A 21362-nucleotide genomic window follows, 5' to 3' on the forward strand; every position below is an offset into this window, starting at 1 on the left:
CACCTAGCAAAATGTAATTGAAACTAAGACTATGCCCGACGTACAATATAAGTTTGGTTTTAGTTGAAAAGAAAACGATTTAATTTCAATGTACTTGCAGCTTATACACATGGACGTCTATAATACGTTTTATTAACAATCCTAATAAATTGAGTGCTCCAGTCAACACCTTTAGTTGCTCCACCTTGTGGGTTTTTCTTTTGTTTGTCTCTTCTTGGGCAGATTTAGTGGGTCTCATGGTGGGTGTCTTTTAGCTCCCAGTTGTTGTTACTAGTCAACTTCCAGTGGACACTGAGAGCAAAACTGCAAGATTATGTTATAATACTTTTATTGCATCAAATGGTTGTTTTATGCAACAGAATAGAGGGTTCTTAGAACTATTGTGTCTGTGTTCTACTGAGGATGGGCCTCTGGGAGAAAACACTGACAGGAGATTTACAATGTCTTTTGGGTGATAAAACCTAAAGAGACCGCATTCCAGAACATGAGTTAATGTTTCTGTTCTATATGGTACCAGGGAGAGATGACCTCAGGGCCAGACCCTGGTCTCTACACAAAGAGTACTGTTTTTACAGCAGATACTGTCTGCTGAGAATTATAAGTATCTTTCATACAAATCTTAACCTTGTGACCCGTTCTATACATCTGTTGTTCGTCATGTAGGTTGAAAGGGGTGTATCTTGGCAGTAAAAGACCTTTGTACTTTTGTCTCGGGGCTCTCAACGAATCATCTGGGGGTGATTCATCTCTCAACGAATCATCTGGGGGTGATTCATCTCTCAACGAATCATCTGGGGGTGATTCATCTCTCAACGAATCATCTGGTGGTGATTCATCTCTCAACGAATCATCTGGGGGTGATTCATCTCTCAACGAATCATCTGGGGGTGATTTGTCGACCAGCCATCATTTTCGTAGAACACTCAATTGATTCACTTTATATGTGTCTGTTGTATTGACCTGCTCCTGTATTAATATGTGAATAAAGATTTAGTTTCAGAATAACTCTGACTTGTGTGACAAGTTTGTCTCTTCATTTGATATGAAAGAAATTAACCACATTTGGGGATGTTAAAACCGCTCCTGGTGACCTGGGTAAATGGTGCACCAGGGATCCCTCTAACTTGGGATCTCAGGGAGACCACACTTCGGGAACAGAGCAAATGAACCCACCTTTGATCTGAGAGGCAGCGAGCCGAGTGGATACCATCAGTATAGTATATATAGTGGATACCATCAGTATAGTATATATAGTGGATACCATCAGTATAGTATATATAGTGGATACCATCAGTATAGTATATATAGTGGATACCATCAGTATAGTGTATATATAGTGGATACCATCAGTATAGTATATATAGTGGATACCATCAGTATAGTATATATAGTGGATACCATCAGTATAGTATATATAGTGGATACCATCAGTATAGTATATATAGTGGATACCATCAGTATAGTATATATAGTGGATACCATCAGTATAGTATATATAGTGGATACCATCAGTATAGTATATATAGTGGATACCATCAGTATAGTATATATAGTGGATACCATCAGTATAGTGTATATATAGTGGATACCATCAGTATAGTATATATAGTGGATACCATCAGTATAGTATATATAGTGGATACCATCAGTATAGTATATATAGTGGATACCATCAGTATAGTATATATAGTGGATACCATCAGTATAGTATATATAGTGGATACCATCAGTATAGTATATATAGTGGATACCATCAGTATAGTATATATAGTGGATACCATCAGTATAGTATATATAGTGGATACCACATCTCAAACCTAGTTAAAAAAAAAAAAGAGGTGAGTGAAACACGCAAAGTGGAGTTTTTAGAAAAGCCTCGTAGGCTCTGAGTGTGTATTCCTGTGTGGAGGTGTAAACAGGGCCCAGTCAGGAGTCTCTGAGTGTGTATTCCTGTGTGGAGGTGTAAACAGGGCCCAGTCAGGAGGCTCTGAGTGTGTATTCCTGTGTGGAGGTGTAAACAGGGCCCAGTCAGGAGGCTCTGAGTGTGTATTCCTGTGTGGAGGTGTAAACAGGGCCCAGTCAGTAGGCTCTGAGTGTGTTCCTGTGTGGAGGTGTAAACAGGGCCCAGTCAGGAGGGTCTGAGTGTGTATTCCTGTGTGGAGGTGTAAACAGGGCCCAGTCAGGAGGCTCTGAGTGTGTTCCTGTGTGGAGGTGTAAACAGGGCCCAGTCAGGAGGCTCTGAGTGTGTATTCCTGTGTCTAGGTGTAAACAGGGCCCAGTCAGGAGGCTCTGAGTGTGTATTCCTGTGTGGAGGTGTAAACAGGGCCCAGTCAGTAGGCCCTGAGTGTGTATTCCTGTGTAGAGGTGTAAACAGGGAGGCTCTGAGGCTGAGTCAGCTATCTGTGTGAACTGGATGAAAACTAGAATCTGTGTTTACTAGTTAAGACCATTTATGATATAGTATAAGATAGTAAGGTGCACCTAAAATTGTTTTATATCTGGACCCCATTTTAGAAGTATTGAAAGATGTAAATGTACGAGTTACATTATCCTAGGAACTAACCATGAGATAGAAATGTGAAAATATTCCTGCAGGTTAAAATATTGTTGAAAAACAATTAATTGATTAGGTATGTTTGGGAATAGCATTGTGTGACTGTGATATGAGAGTTGTGTGACTGTGATATGAGAGTTGTGTGACTGTGGTATGAGAGTTGTGTGACTGTGATATGAGAGTTGTGTGACTGTGATATGAGAGTTGTGTGACTGTGATATGAGCGTTGTGTGACTGTGATATGAGAGTTGTGTGACTGATATGAGAGTTGTGTGACTGTGATATGAGAGTTGTGGAAATGAGTCTTAATCTGACGTCTGGATAGTAACATATAGAAATATGCTGAATCAGATGATTGAAATGTGGATAATAAATGATGATATTTTAGAAAGCAGCGGAAGGTCTATAGTTCCTGGGAGGCTTGATTTTGCCGTGGTCTCTGGGAGGTTAGAGAACCGTTGAGGATCGCATGGTCATTGTCTGGGAAACAAAAGTTTATTTTTTGTTCTGCTGGGAGTATGTTTGGAGAGTCCTTGAAAAAGCAAATGGAATGGTTGTCGTGACTACCTGAGAATTTCTTACGTTTTATATGGATTCTGTGAATATATGAAAATATGATGAATTGTATGTGTGTATAATGATTACTAGAGATTTGATGAAGTAATACTGGGAATATAATTAGATACAATTTAAACAACCCATATGTAGACAAACGTAGGTTTTGAGTTGGTATCTTTAATGGATCATTTGATAAAGATGAGGTTTAAGCATTATTAAACAGTCTACAAAGTCTGGGCAGTTGGATGAAACTATAAAACGCTTATTGGACTTTCTCCATCCGGGTACTACATTTGAAATAAACTGCCCTTAAGGTCTGGGGGGTCTTCCCAGTATGAGAGGAGTTGCTAGATTTATTGAATAAACTTTTTTCCATAAAATTAGAGTGAGCCAAGGTAACTATGTAAATGTCTCTCGGACCAGGTGACTTTTATCAATATACACTCTAAAAAGTAAAGGTTCCTGGAGTATCCTGTAGGGGTTCTTCAAATTGAAACTGTGGGGGAACCCCTATAAGTTATTTGAAGAACCTTTTGTGGGAACCTCTAAGTTCTTTGAAGAACCCCTTATCATGGTTCCTCAAAGAACCTTTTGGGGTTAATTTTTTAACTCCCTGTCCACCCTCCCTCCATTATAAAAACATATTATAATAACAATATTGACAATATTGATTTTGTCACATCCTGGCCAGTATAAGGGTTAATTGGTATTGTAGTTTGGTCAGGACGTGGCAGAGGGTATTTGTTTTATGTGGTCCGGGGTGGTGTTTTGGAAAAAGGGTGTTTGATTTAGTATTTCCGGGTTTTTGGTTTATGTTTATGTATTTCTATGTGTTGTCTAGTAAGTGTGTTTCTATGTAGAGTTAATTGGGGTGGACTTCCAATTGAAGGCAGCTGTGTGGTGTTGCCTTTGATTGGAAGTCCTATATTAGTTGGGTGTGTTTGTCTGTGTGTTTGTGGGAGATTGTTCTGTGTTTAGCCTTGTGCCTTGCCAGACTGTCTGTATATCGTTCGTTCACTTGTTTTGTTATTTTGGGAAGTTAATAAACGTCAAGATGAGCTTACACATACCTGCTGCGTTTTGGTCCTCCATTACCGACGAAAACCGTGACAGATTTAAATAATTCATTGTTTATTTAGTGGCACCACAAATGTGAATAAATATTTACAAAACAATTTACCAAACAAAACACATTACCAAATTGCAACATTTCTGCAGACATGTCAGACCATAATAAATAATACATTTATTTTGTATAGTGATTTTCATGACATTTAAAAAAATAATAATGATGTACAATAAAAACATAAAAAATGAATCACAGGTCAACTAACAATATTGTAGACTTGATGCTAAATACAGATTTTTCAGCTTTAGTGTGTATATCATATTCACTTAGTTATGTTAGGAAGTTTTCCATCTTTATGACCGGCCCTGGTAACTTCACCCCAACTTCTCTGATCCCCAGAACACAGTAACTTAACATAACTGTTTTTCTGACATTTTTGGGAAATTGAAGGGAAAATAAAAAATCCAGTCGTAGCAGAGCTCCAAGTCCCATGGGGACGTCCTCTAGGGCCTGGATGTTCTCCCCATCAAAGGCCAGCGGGATTTCACTCTCATGGTGAAATGGATTTCCACCGATGTGCAGTAAAGGAGTGAAGAGCGGCGAAATCTGTGTCAACAAAAGTAAGAAAAGATTAATACACATACAATTAACAAAGAACATAACAAATGTTCAGCTGTAGTTTTATATAAGCATGCACACCTATGTTTATGAAGAAACAGATGATTGGTGCATAGGCATACCTTGTCACGGACATAAAGGCCACTCATTGAAGAGGTAGGGCAAGAGCAGAATCGCTGCTGTGGTCTCCAGTCCTAGTAAAGTAAAGCAATGATCTTACTACACTTGCTAATTTTACTAGAAAATACATTAGAGAAAGGGAAGGAATAAGAGCAAATCCCTCTTCTGTATTGTCCTTCAGGGACTGTCAAAATAGCAGGATGATGTCCTCACCCCTGCCTCGCCTCTCTACCTCTGATAGTCCTTGAATTATATTTTTGTCTATATCCATTCCATGGACGTAATTAATTTCTGAGAAGATCTGAAAAGATCATTTGCACACATTTGTATGCTAATAGATGTCAGTTTGTATTGACTGCTATGCAGGTTAAATGTACACTTCAAATGCAGCTGTCCTACAACATATCTGTACCTTCTTCTTGATCCCAATTGCATTGTGTCCATGTTCTGTCCTATAAGAATTTCAAAGGAAGAGAAAATGTGTCAAAGAACAGTCTTACAAGCATTAAAACGTAATGTATATATATATATACATATATTAAATAAATATTTAAAGATTAATGGCATCAACATACAATGTAATGTAAAATAGAAGAACATATTGGAGAAAGCACTAGCCAATACAGTACTGCCATACAGTAACAGTACTGCCATACAGTAACAGTACTGCCATACAGTAACAGTACTGCCATACAGCCCTAATATCACATTTCAAGATATCTTTGTACACAAATTGTTCAATATTTTATCAGGCTGACTTGAAAGATTATACGCAACATTTTGCTGCGTGGCAATACTGTGTCTGGATTCTGAAGGGCATTCATACAAAAGAGGTAGTCTAGACACTGTATTAATACCATTATGCATTTGAATCCCATCTACAGCTACCATCTAAGATATTAATTTCCCTCCACAAGGGGGCGAACATGTAACGTTTCCAAAATGGGATAGTATTGTACATGTAACGTCTCCAAAATGGGATAGTATTGTACATGTAACGTTTCCAAAATGGGATAGTATTGTACAAGTAACGTTTCCAAAATGGGATAGTATTGTCCATGTAACGTCTCCAAAATGGGATAGTATTGTACATGTAACGTTTCCAAAATGGGATAGTATTGTACATGTAACGTTTCCAAAATGGGATAGTATTGTACATGTAACGTTATGCCCCCTTGTGAGTGTTAGGGTTTGACCAACTATTTGTTTGCATAACCTATATAATATAACAAAGAAGCTATGCTATAATATTAAGTTTATACTCTATATGATAAGAGCATACTGCTGTGTGAGAGGAAGGGGCTCATGGGATGTTGAGTCATATGGAAAGAATGCAGATGCTGTAAATCAGGGATGTGGAAGAGCTTGTTAAAAGATAAGGGCAGGATATGGGTGAAATGTATATGCAGAGGGGTGTCGGGGTTTTAGAGAACTGTGCATTGTGCAGTCACAAGATAAATCGACTGCCAAAGATAATAACTACGCCCGGCAACAGGAGGCGTCTTGAGGTTGGGACCAACCTGCACGCCAACGATAGGATGAGTAAGTTTAAACCACACTCATCCTCCCTCTGACAGGCCAGCAGTGAGCGGGAACTATCTCTGTCAGAGTATTTAATGAAAAGCAAAGGATGTGAAACTCAGTTCTCTGTTTTGCCCTGCGAGGTGTTACAGGGAGCCCGTATATACGAACCACCTATTTACCCTTCAAGTGTTTGCATTAATTAAAGTACAAAGAAATCAGAAGTTACTATGTGCTGACTATTTTGTTCTGATACCAGATTCGAATTGACGCGACCTAACATGGTGACCCCGACGTGATCTGGTAAAGGGACTTCGCTGAGTATTGATCAGCCAATTGGACATCGCTATCGTGGAACGGTGTGCTTCACAAAGAGTCCGGACAACTAAAAACAGGTAAGCAGACACCTATTGTTATAATAACTAAAGATCTGCATATTGGCTTTAACCAAATTAATTTTGTGAAGCACCTGTTCGATGTAAGTGAACCAAATTAAGAATTATTATGAGTAGATAAGAAATATTATAGAGTCATAATTGTGAGTTCCATTTCCAATTTGTAAGTCGCTCTGGATAAGAGCGTCTGCTAAATGACTTAAGGTATAAACCAAACGTTTTGATGGCTTGTTTAGTTTAAATTGAAGAGACAGTTACCGAAATCTAATGAATTATAATGAGCGGATAGGTTTGAAGGGAGTAGTATTAAGTTGTAGTAAGTATTTTATAAATTTTGCGATTTACATGTTACATTTAAGGTCATAGACATTTCATAAGTGTGAAGCCGAACGAGAGATACAGTTGTAACATTGGTATTAATCTTGCGATAGAGGAAAGGCAGAACGCTGTTTGAAAAGAGGTAATATTTTATTCCTATGAGTATGTGGCTGGAAGCGATTCTGGTCTGAATAATGGAATCGTAAAAGTTTTGTGATAAATTCTGGTTATTGAGTCGTGGTATTGATTGTTTAGTAACACCGGTGAATTGAACATTGCATGGAAAAATATCAAGTCATTAAAGTGAATTAAAGGTGGAGTTAATTTTATTTTTACAGGGACGGTGCACATTAAACACAGTTGTGTATAATGGCAGGGTATTCCTAGCAAACAGAATGGGCGGTTTGCAGACAAACTGAAGGGGCTTTAAGGTTTTAAGCAATCTTGGGTTAAATTAGTCAAGTAGTACGTTAAAATATGGGGTTTCATAGATTGAAGTAAAATATTGTATCCAAGGGTAGCGCATGTTCAATTAAGTTTAAAACTAATGATTGGGGGGAGTACAATGGAATTATAAGTATCATTAGGTTTTATTGTAGTCAACGTTTGGGTTTTTGAATCGGTGTAGTAGGATGAAATGCTGACCAAGTGGTTGTATTTTCTGGAAAAAGGAGCGTTTCAAATTCCTAGGGACAGGATATCTTAAATGGGTATACACACATGGAATCTTAGAAGTTATTCACCCATGGAATCGTTTAAGTTTTATTTTCTGAGTTTTAATTAAACACGTGAAATTCTTTTGATAGGGAATGTCCTGGGAACCTGGGATACAAAATGTAGATAAAGTTCTTAGCTTTCATTTGTCTAATGTAGTAAGAAACACGGTTCTGAAAGGGTGGTATGACTTTTGACCCCTCTAGTGGCTTCCCTGTGTGGTCTGATCAGCCACATTGAAAAGCCATTTGGAGGGTGAATTTAAGGTCATTTGTGATACTGACTTTAAGGAAATTTGTAGAACTGATAATTATGATGGAGTTAAAGTTCTTAGACACAATTGACAATTTGAACCAATGAGAAGACAGAATGACGATAAGGGTACAATAATTTTTCTTTGTGGAGTAGTTTAGATTAATAGTTTTGATCTGATTATGTTATGTGAATATCGTTTGATAATTAGGGGTACTTTTTACATTATCTAGATACGTTTATTTTCCCTTAGGAAGTCAGCTGTGGTTGTATTCAGTGGAAGAGATTTAACACAACAAGGCTGTGGAATTAATATAATAGTATTATTATATTTTGTTGTTGAATAAGTTTAATAATGGTAGACTTATGTCAAGTATTAGGATATATTCTAAGCCAACGGACCAGCAAAGTTAAATTATAAACAGGTGAGGACAGAAATAATACTGGGACAGACAGAAAATACATAATAAGAATAGAAGATAGGAAGAGAATTTAATTTGGGTTGCTTAGTTAGGATATTAATTCATGGAGAGACTATCGGCTCCATTTGGCATGTATTTTAGTTTTAAGTTTATGTTTGGTAAATTCGCTAAGAAGAGATATGACTGTTTACACAGACAAGCACATAGGCATTTAAAATTATACAAAGCAGCACAGATAAATCTTAAATAAGACACTTGACAGAGAATTGTTACAGGGTAGCTAAGGATGAATGCCCCAGGGAGAATTGGACATGTGGAAAATGAAAGGGGGCAATCCTACAAGAGAAGGGCTGACATAAGGATAATTTGTTTAGATAGGCAGCAATATTGATACATGGCTTGAGCCATGTATAAATAGGGGGAGTATGGTAGAGCAGGTGATAGAACAGGTTAGGATAAACAAGGATAATTACTTAAACAAAAACATTTTTTGTAGAATGTCCATTCCAACATTTGGAAATGGACTTAGTGAACTATTCCGATTTGAGGGGAAGAAGGGGTGTTTAACAATAATAGATAAATATAGCAAATGGGTAGAAGCGTTCCCAACTTACTTGGTGGACATGATTATGGTAACTAAAAAATGAGGTCAAGATATTATCCCTAGAGTTGGTTTACTGGGATCTCTTTAAATGATGGATGACAGTTTAGCTAATCAGGTAGAGCCTATAGAATGCCAGAGTTAGAGATACCAGAACAGGTAGACATAGAAGTTGAAGTAATACTAACAGACACATGAGAAGACTGTTTGTTAACCAAACCCGTATGTCCAAGATTTTGTGTCCAACAGGTGAATTACAGGAGAAGGTGATTCACTCAATCCAACCAGGAGACTGGGTGTGGATCCAGTCCCTGAGGAGAAAAGACGGGAAGCAGCCCCGTTGGGAAGGCCCATACCAGGTGCTGTTAAACCATTGCCTTTGCCATTAGAAAAGCTGAGAGAGTCACTTGGTTCCACGTTACCCACTGCAAGAAGGTATGTACACATATGACCACTGCTGATCACACACAGAGTTAGGAGAAGAACCGAGAACCAATAAGGTCCGGGGGTTACCTCCTTAACGAAGATTTCCTATCCCGACCGTTCATCACTGTGTGTGCTCCTAGAGGTGTGAGTATGGGGTGGTACCTAGCAGAGAGACTAAGGGCAGGAGAGGGTTGGCGGTTTTTGGGAAGAGTAGAGACTCTGAGCTGCATCATAGTCTAATCTTTCTGATATATTCAGATCCACCACCTACTGGTACTAATCATAGGATACCGTTGTCACTGAGAAGAAGTAAAAGATAAACTATATAATACACTGATGAGTGACGTACAGAATAAGGAATCAAAGAAAATCAAGATGTAGAATTTAAGGTAAACATTAAACAATTTCCTGGGGAAGCAGACAACTGTACAGGAATTGGGGTTGGCCAGATTGAAGTACTCAGCCAACCCACCTAGGTTCACCTTAACTCCTGATGAGTACCAGTGTTATAGATACAAGAATGGCACCGAGAACTCATATGATTTTAATGGCTGAAAGTAATCGTTAATGTAACTGAATTAGGTTTGAAAGATGAATAGAAAATTCTTAACCTCACAGCACCTATAACTGATGAAGGGTGGGCTAGTACCAGCAAAGGACGCATACGACAGAAATGACCACAAAGGGTGGTTAGCTTGCGACCTGGGGTTATAGGTCCAACCAGTTCGAGTTAGTCATCAGAGGCCAGTTATAGGAGGCTAAAGTAGGCACAGGAGGAGTTTTGACCAGGATGGGAGTAGCCCTGTCTAGATGGATGCTATTGGCATCCTCAGGGAAGTTCCAGATGAATACAAAGCTATGAATCAAATATGTGAAGGCTTTAACACTACATTATTTTGGTGGTTAACAATAAATTAAAATGTGGATGAGATTAATGACATCTTTTATAATCAACAGAGATTCATGAATGAAAACGGGGATGCAGTAAAGAGGTTCTCTGACCAATTATCCGCCACCTCCCTCATGACCATGACCTGGTAAAATAGACTGACTCTCGATATGTTACTGGCAAAAGAGGATGGTGTAGGTAGAATGATTAGGTTCATTGCTGTACGTACATTTCTGATAATATAGCTCATGTTTGGGAAATGGAAAAAGGTTGTAATCACTGTGTTGTGGGCTGCTTTCACCTGTATGACTGTGTTGATATTATGTGGTTGTTGTTTGGTCCCTTGTGCGAGAGGTCTCATTTCCAGGGCTCTGGAGAGATCGATGACGGAGCAGATGGTGAGATACGGACCGATTCCAAGTTCAGACCAGTGGGATGACAAATACCTAACGCCGAGCCTGGTGGAGGATTCATTCAATTATGAGGAGCCCATGATAAGATGCGACCATCTTTAGAGTTTCCTGAATTAGTTTGATTTTGTGTGAAATTTCTGAATCCAATAAAAATAGATGTGTTATAATGTATGTGAAATACTTAGCCAATCGGGTGGATGTAATGAAAGGTTTGACTAAAAGATTTCACTCAGAAACCTTATAACCTGTTGAAATGTATTGGAAATACAGCTATAATAATGGGTTAAAAACTATATTCCAATACTGTGTGAGTAAGACACTGTTACCAGAATGAGCAGGGCAGAGTTGATAAGACGACCTTGGGAAAGGAACAGGAGAAGAAGCCTCCCTAAGTTAGGGAGAGAAACAACGACCTGGGAACGGCTAGTGGGCAGGAGATTAGAAGACAGGTGGCAAGGTTGATAAGGAATGTATGTGTACTGTGGGAAAAATACAGCCGCCTAAAGCTGGGTTGAGTTCTTTACTGATGTGTGTGTAACAGAGATTTGTTAACTATACTCGCACTGCACTGACAGGTATGGCTGAGCAACTAGAGGCTACCGCTAGAACCGCTAGACGAAATAGATTGGAGTTGGATATGATATTGGCTAATAATGGGGGGTGTATAAAACGTTTGGTGAACAATGCTGTACTTTTATCCCTAATAACACCAGCCCTGATGGTAGCATTACCAAAGCCCTACTGGGACTTGACAAGCTATCTGCTGAAATGAAGGGTGTAGCGGGGGTATACGAGGGGAATTGGCTGAATACCTTTTTTGGTAAGTACACATCTATGGTGGTTACTGGATTTCTGACCCTAGTGCTTGTGTTCCTATTATTGTTGTGTTGTGTTGCCTGTATAATCCCTTGCTTGAGAAAATATCTTACAGAAGTTGTCAGAGCAACGGGAATGATGTCTTTGATGGTAGTGACCCCAGTGGATACTGAATCAACCTCTGGGCAAAAGACGGGTCTGTCTGAGGACAATCCTTGGTTTGCTGTTGGGAAAGTGGTTGAATAAAGCTTATCCAAAATGTTCTCATATCTATTGAATGTAGTGGCAGGTGGATGTGAAGGTTTTAAGTACTGGGACAAAGAGTCTGTCCCATACATGTTAGGTGTAGCCACTGTCGCAAAAAGGTCTTCTTTTTATACGTTTTTTAAATAATATGTTCTGAATTTATCCTGTGTACTATTTGTCTTTCCTTATGTGAAGGTTTGAAGTTCCTGGGTGACTGGTAGTCAACCTAGTACAAGTTAGGTGTAGCCGGAAGGACTTGAGGGTTTATAACTAATCATCTAATCATTAAATCGAAAATTTACTATTGTGTTGAGTGACACCCTAGGGGGTGTCAAAAGGGGGAATCTCAAAATTGCCCTGAAATTTTAAGAACTTATGTAATCACACCTATCAGGTGTGAAAAGGGGGATTGTTAGGTTTTAACCAACTATTTGTTTGCATAACCAATATAATACATCTATTTAAACCTATATAATACAATTAGTTGTGGTGCATAACTTATGAATACTAATGCTAAACATAAGAGGTTTATATTGTATTAACATAGATTGAGCGACATATAACAGACATGACTAACTGGAGGGTTGCTGACTAGTAGTGTAGGCTGAGTAGACTCGTGACACACACACACACACAATGCCTGGTTGTGGGGCCGCTCAAGGACAGGTGTACGGGAGGGGCTGGTAGAATGGAAGCAGAAACTGTCCTAACTGTAGCATAAAAACAGGCACTGTCCTTGGGTGTATGACTCTCGGGTACACACATGAAGATAAGCTAGAAGACAACTATGGTTGGCAACAAAGATGCGTCTAGAGGCTGGGACCAGCCTGCACGTCAACGATAGGATGAGTAAGTTTAAACCACGCTCATCCTCCCTCTGACAGGCCAGCAGTGAGCTGGAACTATCTCTGTCAGAGTATTTAATGAAGAACTTATGATGTAATTTGCAGTTCTCTGTTTGCCCTGCGAGGTGTTACAGTGAACCCGTATATACGGAATTTGCATTTACTGCTGAATAAATATTAACATAATATGAAGATTAATTGACTCTTTGTTCCTATATCAGATTTGAACACATGCAGCCTTAACAGCAGCCTTAACCAACATTTAAAATGGTTAAGGTAGGGGTTAAGGTTAGGGTTTAGGGTAGGGATGTCCCAAGGATCCCAGATAGCATTGACCATTGTGCATTCTTCTGTCTCTTTTACATAGCAGGTGATGGGTTCTGACTTCTGAACTTGAAAATATTAAATATCCTTATTATGTGAAATTGAATGAGACAATAATGTATGTTGATGCTAATATGATGTACAATATTCCATGATGTTTCTATATGATAACAATAGAGTAATATATTTAATATGTCATATACTATTTTTTAACAGTTTCACTAATTCATTGTAATTAACTTAATCATTATGACACAGCCCTCTCTATTGTCATTGGTTGCACTAATTGCACTGTTTGTCTACAGAACCTGGTTCAAGTATTGATGACATCACCCTGAAGAAGGCACAGTGATGCTGAAACGTTGGTAAATACCCAATAAATTGCAGGGAGTTTAAACATGGAGTGTGCAACTTTATTTTGATAGTTTATAGTTTATTCGCCGTTAGTCAGCACCTCCACACAAACTATTCTTCTGGGTGTGCGCCAGCTCATGTTTTTTAAGGGTAGGTAACAACACATCCGCCACGCTGACCCTCAACACAGGGGCCCCTCAGGGGTGCGTGCTCAGCCCCCTCCTGTACTCCCTGTTCACTCATGACTGCACAGCCAGGCACGACTCCAACACCATTATTAAGTTTGCCGATGCCACAACAGTGGTAGGCCTGATCACCAACAACGATGAGACAGCCTATAGGGAGGTCAGAGACCTGGCCGTGTGGTACCAGGAAAACAACCTCTCCCTCAACGTGATCAAGACTAAGGAGATGATTGTGGACTACAGGAAAAGGAAGACAGCACGCCCCCATTCTCATCGACGGGGCTGTAGTGGAGCAGGTTGAGAGCTTCAGGTTCCCTGGTGTCCACATCACTAACAAACTATCATGGTCCAAGCACACCACGATAATCGTGAAGAGGGCACGACAAAACCTATTCCTCCTCAGGAGACTGAAAAGATTTAGCATGGGTCCTCAGATCCTCAAAAGCTTCTACAGCTGCACCATCGAGAGCATCATGACTGGTTGCATCCCTGCCTGGTATGGCAACTGCTCTGCCTCTGACCGCAAGGCACTACAGAGGGTAGTGCGTACAGCCCAGTACATCACTGGGGCAAAGCTCCCTGCCATCCAGGACCTCTATACCAGGCGGTGTCAGAGGAAGCCCCCCCACACACACACTCTGTTATCATCTATGCATAGTCACTTTAATAACTCTACCTACATGTACATATTACCTCGACTAACCGGTGCCCCCGCACATTGACTCTGTACCGGTACCCCCTGTATATAGTCTCACTATTGTTATTTAACTTCTGCTCTTTAATTACTTGTTCCTTTTATTTCTTATTCTTATTTGTACTTTTTTAAACTGCATTGTTGGTTAGGGGCTTGTAAGTAAGCATTTCACTGTAAGGTCAAATTCAATTTGATTTGATAGACTCATAGTACAGAATGAATGACTGACTGCCCAGTTCAACATCAGTTCACCGTCTCACCTCATATTGTATTGGAGCAGCAGCAGCTGACTGCCCAGTTCAACATCAGTTCACCGTCTCACCTCATACTGTATTGGAGCAGCAGCAGCTGACTGCCCAGTTCAACATCAGTTCACCGTCTCACCTCATACTGTATTGGAGCAGCAGCAGCTGACTGCCCAGTTCAACATCAGTTCACCGTCTCACCTCATACTGTATTGGAGCAGCAGCAGCTGACTGCCCAGTTCAACATCAGTTCACCGTCTCACCTCATACTGTATTGGAGCAGCAGCAGCTGACTTGATCGTTGATACTAATCATCATGTTTGAATCTGAGAGTAAATAGAGCCGACTACACTCTAAAAATGAAGGGTTCAACTGGAGTTGTTCTCAGATCCCCTAAGAACCGTAGGGTTCTTGGTCAATGAAAAACAGCCCCAAAAGGTTCTTCAAAGAACTTGTTAGAAGGTGGGTTCATCGAGGAACCTCCGTTGTTGCTGGACTTCTTCCGGGAACTTCGCAATTACAACTGAAAACGATGGTGACAAGTTTGGATGCGACAAAAATTAAAAAGGTTAAGTTGTGTTGATGTTTGGCTCTGAATATGTCTCGAAATAATGTATTATAATAATATAACATACTAATAATGAATAACGAAGACAATGATAGTTTTCTGTGAATATCTTCCATAACGTTACTATAGTTAATTAACGTTAATATTAGAAAGCCGGGTTTGACCGTCGGCGTTGTATGAGCTACAGTACAGTACCGTTAGCTAGCTAGCTAGCTAACGTTATGTCCTAACTAGGCACAACTAGGTTTGGATTATTCCCTCAACTATATTCATTCCCATATATTGTATATCGTTTCCATAAAGCCAACATGGCTTTACACTCATTAACGTAAGTTTCCAATCTAGAGCAGTTCTCACTTTTGTGATAATGAACTAGCTAATGTTAGCTTCGTTAATTAACTAACTAACTAAACTCCCCCCCAACTCCTCTCATACCAGGAAGAACCCCCCCCCCCCCCCATTTGAAATGTAGATTTACATGTATTTGAAATGTAGTACCCGGACGGAGAAAATCCAATAAGCGTTTTATAGTTACATCGTTAGGGTAATTTACCCTAAAGTGGACACACTCCCATCAGTTTCTGAGACAACTGGCCAGACTTTGTAGACAGTTTAATAATGCTTAAACCTCATCTTTATCAAATGATCCATTAAAGATACCAACTCAAAACCTACGTTCGTCTACATATGGGTTGTTTAAATTGTATCTAATTATATTCCCAGTATTACTTCATCAAATCTCTAGTAATCATTATACACACATACAATTCGTCATATTTTCATATATTCACAGAATCCATATAAAACGTAAGAAATTCTCAGGTAGTCACGACAACCATTCCATTTGCTTTTTCAGGGACTCTCCATAGCAACGAAGCATCTCTCCAAACATCCTCCCAGCAGAACCAAAAATAAACTTTAGTTTCCCAGACAATGACCATGGGATCCTCAACGGTTCTCTAACCTCCCAGAGACCACGGCAAAATCAAGCCTCCCAGGAACTATAGACCTTCTGCTGCTTTCTAAAATATCATCCCGCTTATTATCCACATTTCAATCATCTGATTAAGCATATTTCTATATGTTACTATCCAGACGACAGATTAAGACTCATATCACAGTCACACAACTCTCATATCACAGTCACACAACTCGCATATCACAGTCACACAACTCTCATATCAGTCACACAACTCTCATATCACAGTCACAACTCTCATATCACAGTCACACAACTCTCATATCACAGTCACACAACTCTCATATCACAGTCACACAATGCTATTCCCAAACATACCTAATCAATTAGTTGTTTTTCAACAATATTTTAACCTGCAGGAATATTTCCACATTTCTATCTAATGGTTAGTTCCTAGGATAATGCAACTCATACATTTATATCTTTCAATACGTCTAAAATGGGGTACAGGTTTAAAACAATTACAGGTGCACCTTACTATCTTGTACTATATCATAAATGGTCTTAACTAGTAAACACAGATTCTAGTTTTCATCCAGTTTACAGAGATAGCTGACTCAGCCTCAGAGCCTCCTGACTGGGCCCTGTTTACACCTCCACACAGGAATACACACTCAGAGCCTCCTGACTGGGCCCTGTTTACACCTCCACACAGGAATACACACTCAGAGCCTCCTGACTGGGCCCTGTTTACACCTCCACACAGGAATAGACACTCAGAGCCTCCTGACTGGGCCCTGTTTACACCTCCACACAGGAATACACACTCAGAGCCTCCTGACTGGGCCCTGTTTACACCTCCACACAGGAATACACACTCAGAGCCTCCTGACTGGGCCCTGTTAACACCTCCACACAGGAATACACACTCAGAGCCTCCTGACTGGGCCCTGTTTACACCTCCACACAGGAATACACACTCAGAGCCTACTGACTGGGCCCTGTTTACACCTCCACACAGGAATACACACTCAGAGCCTCCTGACTGGGCCCTGTTTACACCTCCACACAGGAATACACACTCAGAGCCTACTGACTGGGCCCTGTTTACACCTCCACACAGGAATACACACTCAAGAGCCTACTGACTGGGCCCTGTTTACACCTCCACACAGGAATACACACTTAGAGCCTACTGACTGGGCCCTGTTTACACCTCCACACAGGAATACACACTCAGAGCCTACGAGGATTTTCTAAAAACTCCACTTTGTGTTTCGCTCACCTCTTTCTTTTTTTAAACTACGTTTGAGATGTGGTATCCACTCAGCTCACTGCCTCTCAGAACAAAGGTGGGTCCATTTGTTCTGTTCCTGTAGTGTGGTCTCCCTGAGATCCCAAGTTAGAGGGATCCCTGGTGCACCATTTACCCAGGTCACCAGGAGCGCTCACCAAGTCAAGATTCACATCCCCATACGTGGTGGTTAATTTCTTTAATATCAATTGAGACAAACTTATCACACAAGTCAGAGTTATTCTAAAACTAAATCTTTATTCACTTACTAATACGGAAGCAGGTCAAAACAACACACACATATAAAGTGAATCAATTGAGTGTTGATGATGGCTGGTGGACCCACGGGACAAAAGTACAAAGGTCTTTTATAGCCCTTTCAACCTACATGACGAACAACAGATGTATAGAACGGGTCACAAGGTTAAGATTTGTATGAAAGATACTTATAATTCTCAGCAGAGACTATCTGCTGTAAAAACAGTACTCTTTGTGTAGAGACCAGGGTCTGGCCCTGGGGTCATCTCTCCCTGGTACCATATAGAACAGAAACATTAACTAATGTTCTGGAATGCGGTCTCTTTAGGTTTTATCACCCAAAAGACATTGTAAATCTCCTGTCAGTGTTTTCTCCCAGAGGCCCATCCTCAGTAGAACACAGACACAATAGTTCTAAGAACCCTCTATTCTGTTGCATAAAACAACCATTTGTTGCAAAAAAAAGTATTATAACATAATCTTGCAATTTTGCTCTCACAGTGTCCACTGAAAGTTGACTAGTAACAAGAACTGGGACCTAAAAGACACCCACCATGAGACCCACTAAATCTGCCCAAGAGGCAAACAAAAGAAAAACCCACACCAAACTTAAAGACAGGAAGCAAACCAAAAAGGTGGAGCAACTAAAGGTGTTGACTCTCCACATGTATCAAGACAACTGGAGCACTGGGCCAGACACTCTTAAATAGAACCTGGACCAGCTCAGGTGAAACACCTTCCCACTAACGAGATGGACAAGCCAGCACAGGTGTAACACATACTGACTAACCAGGCGACACCAATATGTACCCAAGACACATTTCAGTTGAATGCATTCAGTTGTACAATCAATCAATCAATCAAATCAAATGTATTTATAAAGCCCTTCTTACATCAGCTGATATCTCAAAGTGCTGTACAGAAACCCAGCCTAAAACCCCAAACAGCAAGCAATGCAGGTGTAGAAGCACGGTGGCTAGGAAAAACTCCCTAGAAAGACCAGAACCTAGGAAGAAACCTAGAGAGGAACCAGGCTGTGAGGGGTGGCTAGGAAAAACTCCCTAGAAAGGCCAGAACCTAGGAAGAAACCTAGAGAGGAACCAGGCTATGAGGGGTGGCTAGGAAAAACTCCCTAGAAAGGCCAGAACCTAGGAAGAAACCTAGAGAGGAACCAGGCTATGAGGGGTGGCCAGTCCTCTTCTGGCTGTGCCGGGTGGAGATTATAACACAACATGGCCAAGATGTTCAAATGTTCATAGGTGATCAGCAGGGTCAAATTATAATAATCACAGTGGTTGTCGAGGGTGCAACAGGTCAGCACCTCAGGAGTAAATGTCAGTTGGCTTTTCATAGCCGATCATTCAGAGTATCTCTACAACTTCCATTTCACTTAATCATCTACAATGCTTCACCTTCTACAATATAAACATGGTGTCTACTGGCTGTCAACAAGAAAAAACACGTATTTCTAAATAATAATATACAATCAACAAATAAAAACAAGAAAACAAAATAATTATTTATTACACGTATAATTTTTTTATCCTTTTTCTTTCTATAGAATCCTAAAATTCTAGCTTCTAGAACTCTCGTCTTCCTAAAACTCACTAGCTTCTAGAACTCTCGTCTTCCTAAAACTAACTAGCTTCTAGAACTCTCGTCTTCCTAAAACTAACTAGCTTCTAGAACTCTCGTCTTCCTAAAACTCACTAGCTTCTAGAACTCTCGTCTTCCTAAAACTCACTAGCTTCTAGAACTCTCGTCTTCCTAAATCCCACTAGCTTCTAGAACTCTCGTCTTCCTAAATCCCACTAGCTTCTAGAACTCTCGTCCCCTTGGAACGAGCCCAAACAAAACTCATCTCCAATACGGAAAAACGTGCAGTCAAAATAAATTGGGATCCATGGCAACGCAATGGCTAAACACAAAACATTTTTGACTGCCCACCCTTGAGACAATCAGCAACCAAGTTGTCCTCACCACAGACATGTCTGATTTCAAGAGGAAACTCCTGCAATATCCATAGTAACTTTCCACCTCACTGCAGAGCTTCTCTCTCTTTTCAGGGTTCACTAGATAGGCATGTTGTTGGATCGGGGCCCAGTCCCCAATGTCATGCTCTAGTACATTTGGGTTGGCACATCTGAGAATGATCCCTGATATTATAAAATTATCCCTGATATTACGTCAATATAATTGTACCCAAAAATTGTCAGTTGGTTGCATAAATCATTGATTACTAAATGTTACATTAATTGTAAATATGAAATATCAAACCAAATGTACACCCCTTTGTTAATATGTATTGGCAATAATTAACTTAATGGTGAGGCATGGAATAATAAAACACGTATCTTTTGTCAGGCTGAATGTTTGAAATATGAGGTGATTTGAGTCATGCTTCTTCAGTAGTGGAATAAAGACAATTAGAATTTGAATGTTGTCAATAAATGCTGGAGTGATGTAGGATTGTTAATACAATTGATTATAGACCAATTTATTATACTGCGTCCATGTGTATAGGCTGCAAGTACGTTGAATTTAAGTTGTTTTCAAGTCAATGAAAAAACGACATCTTCTCAACTTTCACTTTCAACTAAAACTGAATGTGTATTGGATGTTGGGCATAGTCTTATTTTCAATATCTTTTCAATTACATTTTGCTAGGTGGGATATTTTCCATGCATGGAAAGGGGTTGGAGGCAAAGGACAAATAAATAAGTGCTACCAAACATAACAAGCATTTCACAAACACTACAGTGTATAAATAAGACGCATTAAATAAAACCACAATGAGGACAAGTTTTCATTGGGTATATCGTACGAAAAGCATCAGAATTATCTTAAATAGGAAAACAATTCAAGTTTAGAATCACAACATAAAATACATAGGCATTTCATCATTAAGTCCTTTAGGAAATAATGTCTGGTGGGCTGTCCAAATCAAAAACCAAAATGCAGAAACAGTTTGTGATGTATTGAAAACCTAAACATAACATGTGCTATATACACAAACATCTGCCACAATAATCATATTACTTGTATTTTTATTAAACAAGCTTCTTATAAACTGCACAAGCACCAAAAACACTTGTTTTGACAAGTAGCAATAAATCACTGATATAGTCAGGGGGGAAATCAGGTTGTAGGTGCTGTTGAAACTAACACAACTAAAAAACACATGGAAATGGGAGATATATTTTACCTCACTGATTAGAGGACAACCTGCAGAAGACAGTCAGCTACATTTTGGAGTGACGCATTTAAATGTAGGGGTCGCTAAACAAAGGAACACAACACTTATTCATCGATATCATGCTAAAATCATTTGTGTGACAGGAGGGAGATGAAGTTGCACGTCCTGTTAAAACTAACAGCTCAAAAACCACACGGAATCTGGGAATAATGTGTACATCCCTGGTTAGAGGACAACTGGTAGAAAACAGCCAGATACATTTTGAAGTGTTGCATTTTGATTCAAGTGGGTCACCAACGTGGTAAGTGTAACAACCCTTTCAGAGCCTGGATTTTCCCCAAGGCTAATATCCATATCATGTTGAAATCAATTGATGAAGGGGCAAACGTTTAGGTGTCTACATTGTCCTACTACAATGTGTTAACATTCTACATTGTGAAGTTTATTTATTGATATCATGAAACAACTCCATGTATTTTCTGATATTTGATCAGAGATCTTTTATCAGATTATCTCTGGGCAGAGCAAAGAGGTTTCTCTCCTCTATG

This window comes from Salmo salar, unplaced genomic scaffold (assembly GCF_965601325.2).
Source record: "Salmo salar unplaced genomic scaffold, fSalSal1 ptg000335l, whole genome shotgun sequence".
Taxonomy (NCBI): domain Eukaryota; kingdom Metazoa; phylum Chordata; class Actinopteri; order Salmoniformes; family Salmonidae; genus Salmo; species Salmo salar.